The sequence below is a fragment of the Phoenix dactylifera genome, unplaced genomic scaffold (assembly GCF_009389715.1).
Source record: "Phoenix dactylifera cultivar Barhee BC4 unplaced genomic scaffold, palm_55x_up_171113_PBpolish2nd_filt_p 001000F, whole genome shotgun sequence".
Classification (NCBI taxonomy): domain Eukaryota; kingdom Viridiplantae; phylum Streptophyta; class Magnoliopsida; order Arecales; family Arecaceae; genus Phoenix; species Phoenix dactylifera.
The window spans coordinates 150,100-155,419 of record NW_024068354.1 but is presented as its reverse complement, the minus strand read 5'-3'; the positions used below and the strand labels follow the sequence as shown (position 1 = coordinate 155,419).

The 5,320-nt window shown below is 45.8% G+C and overlaps 1 long non-coding RNA gene across 1 annotated transcript; it reads right to left on the bottom strand.

Annotated features, from left to right (window-relative positions):
* Positions 1–514: 514 nt before the first annotated feature.
* LOC120107745 lies at positions 515–2,736 on the bottom strand. Its single transcript, XR_005509406.1, has 3 exons — positions 2,304–2,736; positions 1,679–1,783; positions 515–697 (listed from the first exon to the last, which is right to left on the bottom strand). It is a non-coding gene; the product is annotated as an uncharacterized LOC120107745 (long non-coding RNA).
* Between the last annotated feature and the right edge of the window lie 2,584 nt (positions 2,737–5,320).

The following is a 5,320-nucleotide window of genomic DNA, read 5'->3' as shown; positions in this document are numbered from 1 at the left end:
CCACAATATCTTTATCGGACGTTGAGTGGGTTAATTATGGAATGGTTGTTAATATTTGGGATCATTAGGGCCTTGTGTTTGTCCACGTGGATCACCATCTAATTTCTGATTGGCCCTAGCTAGAGTTTCAAGTTAAGCTTCTTACCCAATCTAGAAGGGATGTTCTGAATCCTAGCAGGTAATCTCTAACAAAGATTACATTTTAATAGGTCTTTTCTCACCTTCCAAGCGCAAATCTCTAACAAAACCTCTCTCATACTGTAAACTTTTTTCGCCCAGCCCGTGCGTTAACTACTTCCTCCACCTTTCCCCTCTACTTTTGAGGCTAGGAGTAAAATTTTCTACCTGTTTATTTGGTTGGGGTATGACAATTTTCTACAGAAGAGTAAATCTGTATGCAAATCTGTTGTCACGCCCCGAACCCAGCACCTGGGGTCCGGTACGCGACCGGCCGCATGAGCCCTAGAGCAGTGCCCTAAAGATCATGCAAGGCCTATGATTAACAAAATTTCAATAAATCCACAATTAATTTAATAATTCAAATAAACAAATCCGACATGTCAAATAAACAATTTAGTTCAATTACGAGCTCTTCAAATGTTCATCGACATCAAAGAAGGATAAACAACTAACTAACTAATGACTCTGGTACTCGCACTCTGCGCCCATCCCATCCAAAACTATGCATCCTGCAACTCTGAAAAGAGAAAGAAGAAGGGGGATGAGCTTTACAGCCCAGTAAGAATTCCTACACATCCATACCAACACAATAATAATATGAATTTGAAAACCACGACAAATCGATGCACATGTCATGAAATCATATACCGGCTATCAAAAGCTCGAATAATCAGTATAAATATGCAAGTCAAATATCAACAAAAATCCAGCCACTCAAGTGTGAAACGTCATACGATATCTCAAATATCTTCATTAATGTTTTCAATGCTTTTTCTTTCAACTTGATCCGGATTAATTAACTTTCCGACTTTGGGTCAAATCTTGTTCACATTTCTCAGCCTGTGGTGAGGCAACCAAATTATCACATTTTCAGCCTGTGGCAGGGCCTGCACAATATAGTTCCACATTTCTAGCCTGTGATGGGGCCTACCAAAGTATCACATTTTGAGCCTGTGGCGGGGCCTGTACATTATAGTTCCACATTTCTAGCCTGTGAGGGGGCCTGCCAAAGTATCACATTTTCAGCCTGTGGCGGGGCCTGCACATTATAGTTCCACATTTCTAGCCTGTGAGGGGGCCTACCAAAGTACCACGTTTTTCAGCCTGTGACGGGGCCTGCCATAATAACAAGATAAACCCAAAGTCCCTTTTCATACAATCCAGTTTACATCCACACATTAATTCCTTTATATTTATTTCCGGCTTTAAACTAACCACGGTCACGTTTCCAGCCCGTGACGGGGCAACCAATATCACATAGTTAGTTTAGAGCACCACATCCATCAGTCCAATTATGTAGGTGTAAGTTATGCGCATGCATGCATCCATCATAATACCAACCACAAGCGAATACGATCATAATATCAATCACAAGCCAACACGATCAAAATATAATTTAATATAAAACTATTTTTGATTTATCTGGATTATAGTATATCATACATATCTAAGTATAAAAATATTATATCATGCAGGATTGGCGTACAAGGATCCTTACCCTTTATTGAAAACTCAGACAACTAATCACCCGCCCTCACGGCGATCTATGAACCGGAATGCGCAGGACTCTGCTCAGCGTCCTCTCGTCCAATAGATTATTCTCCTACAGAATCAAATCAATATTAAAAGTTACCCAAGATATCTGACAATCTAAAGCTCTCTATAGATTCTCTCAAGGGTCTACAAGTATCTAGTACCCCAAGATTAACCAACAATCCATAATCTTCCTGAATTAAACTAGAGAGAAAACAGACTAAAAAGAGACAACAACTAGAGGGAGAAAATAAAATAACAAAGAAGAGAGAGAGTCGGCTCTCTCTCTCTCTCCCTCTCTTCCCTCTTCTTCCCGTCAATAAAACAACAAAGAAGAGAGAGCCAACTCTCTCTCTCTCTCTCCCTCTTCCTTCCTCCTTCCCGACGGAAAGGAGGAGAGTGCTTGGCAGCCGGCGGCCCATGGCTGGCGACGCCCCATGGTGGTGCCACGCCCGGCGACGGCCGGCCGGAACGGAAGGGAAGAAGGCCGAACAGAGGCTCGGCTTTCCCCATCAGCCCGGCGGCTTCCCGGCCACATCCCCAAGGAAATAATAGCCAAAGACGAAGGAGAAGGAGGCGAGGGTGCTCACCTTGCCTCCGACGAGCCTTTCCGGCTGGTCCAACGGCGAGCAACCCGAGCTTCTCCCACGGATCGCCTAGAACTCCAAATCCCTCTTTTCTCCCTTTTTTTTTTTTTTTGTGGAAGGACTCTCGGTTGATGCCCTAAGGAAGAGGGGAAGAGATTGTTTTTATAGATGTAAATTGATTCAAATAAGGTAGGATTTGATCCCCTCTCTCTCTCTTTTTTTTTTTTTCCTTCTTTGTTTCCTCTTCCGGTGGATTCATGGGAGCAATAGAAACAGGGGAGGGAAGACTCTGTTCGGGAGTCTCCCTCCCATTTCATGTGTGTCGGGCCAGCCCAAGCCCCAAAAAATGTGGGCCTTTACATCTGTAGATGATAATTGGAAGTGGTTGGCATGATTGGAAGTAAAGTGATGCAAATCTGTGCCCCACGCTTCTGAATACCTTTATCATTCCTCTCTCTCTCTCTCTCTCTCTCTCTCTCTCTCTCTCTCTCTCTCTCTCTATATATATATATATATATATATATATATATTTATATACTTCATATATATTTATGTAGTATAGTCTGTGGACCCAGATTTACATGAGTCCAGAGTCCAGACTCCATAGTATAGTCTCTTTTATGCCAGTCTTGGGTGGGGTAGAAGCTTTATCATCATGATTTCTCTTTAAATTCTCCAAACGAGATTAGGAGATAAAGATGAATTTGAATCCCACCAAATTCATTTGATTTAATTGGAGATATATTCATAGCAGCTTGGTTGGGTGGTGGAAGGGGGAAGACAGATGTAAAAAGTTGTTTCTAGTTCTAGATGAGGAAAGATAGGGAGTGAACAGGATATCCAAGAAAATAAGATGAGGACATGGAACTGAGCCATCTTCTATGGTGCGAGATGGGGAAAGACATGACGTGCGAGGAACGAGTCAACATGAAGTCTTTGGAAGGATGAGGAGGTGGACCCCAACAAGATGAGAGACTGGGTCCATGAACACATGGGGAAGAATCCGGATGATCTTGACGGACGCCGCCCCATCCTTTTGGAGCATGCCCGACAACTACTTTGACCAAAAGTTTAGAGAGACTTATTGTAATACCCATGAAAAAAAAAAAAAAAAAAAGAGAGACGGGCCGGCCCGAAAAGACCGGGCCCATCTCCCTTTTAAGATCGTGCCCTAGGCACGATCGTGGTAGAGAGGGGTGCGGGAGAGAGGGCGGCGGCGGCGTTAGGGGGGTTGATCGCCGGATGAGACGAGCGCCGGAGAGAGGATCCGGCCGGCCGCAGGGCAACCTCTTTCCTTCGGTGAAGATCCCCACAAGAAGAGATCTTGGAGCCGTGCGCGTTGATCCGGTTTACTCGCGGTTTCTCCTCCGATTCCTCGCCGAAAAAGTCGCCGGAACACCCATCGGACTGAGGTAAGCGTGAATCCTTCCCTTGCGTTTCATTTGCTAGCTTTTCGGGCGGTGTTGATGGGGATTTGGCCGGTGAGATCGTCGGAGAAGGATCCGAAACAGGGGTACCCTGTTTCGGCTTCTCTTTTCGGATCTTGCCGCCGGCCGCCGGCCGCCGGGATTGGCCGAGAACCATGGCATTGTGGTCGGTCGGGACTGTGAGAGAATTATTTTGAGATTTCTAGGGTTTATTGGAGAAGGGGAGAGATGGATCCGGGGTCTTCTTCCTCGTGATCCCATCCTCTCCTCCTCTTCCCCTCGTCGGTTGGCCACCGGCGGCGGCGACGGCGGCTGGGTGTCGTCGGTTGGGGGCCGAGCCACCATCACGGTGGCCTTTCCGTGGAAGAAATGGAGGAAGGGGGAGGGGTCTGTGTCGGTTGGAAAGAAGAAGAAGGAGAAGAAGAAGAAGAAGAAAAAGGAGGGAAAATAATAATATAATAATAATAATAAGAGAAGAAGAAAAAGAAGAAGAGGAAGAGACTTCTTCCTCTCTCTTTCTCTTAGCCGGTTACCATCGCCGGCGACTGCAGCAGGGGCGGCCGGCGATGGTTCGGCCAATGGTGGCCGAGGGTGGGGAGGTGAGGGCACAGCCACCCCGGCTGTTGCCCTTGGACCAAAGAGGTGGAGGAAGAACCCTTCTCTATCATCCACCCTTCTTTTGGTCTTTTCATCGGGACCGGCCATCGTCGCCGGCGTGGCAGCGGCCACGGCTGGCGACGACATGGGCCGGTGGTACAAGGGTGGGAGTCGGGCCACCCCGACTGCCCTAGACTTGGAGAGATTGAGATGTTTGGAGATCTGGTTATGGACCCCATAGTAAATATCAATTATGGTTTGGAATATTTAAATATTAAATGATTTAGTTTGTGATTTGTAATTGATGTTGTAGAGGAAGAGTCGGCAGAGCCAGGAGGTTTTGATCAGGGGACTCAGCACCCCAGCGCGTAGGTTGTGATTCGGACTGTGTTTGAGTCAGTCTACAATTTCTGTAAGAATCCTTGTACGCCAATCCTACATGATATAAATATTTTGCACTATATATATGTTTGATATGCTATGATCCAGACAAAGCAAAATGGTTTTTATATTTAAATTGTATTTTGATCGTCTTTGCTTGTGATTGGTATAATGATGGATGCATGCATGCGCATAACTTACACCTACATAATTGGACTGATGGATGTGGTGCTCTAAACTAACTATGTGATATTGGTTGCCCCGTCACGGGCTGGAAACGTGACCGTGGTTAGTTTAAAGCCGGAAATAAATATAAAGGAATTGATGTGTGGATGTAAACTGGATTGTATGAAAAGGGACTTTGGGTTTATCTTGTTATTATGGCAGGCCCCGCCACAGGCTGAAAAATGTGGTACTTTGGTAGGCCCCCTCACAGGCTAGAAATGTGGAACTATAATGTGCAGGCCCCGCCACAGGCTGAAAATGTGATACTTTGGTAGGCCCCCTCACAGGCTAGAAATGTGGAACTATAATGTGCAGGCCCCGCCACAGGCTGAAAATGTGATACCTTGGTAGGCCCCCTCACAGGCTAGAAATGTGGAACTATAATGTGCA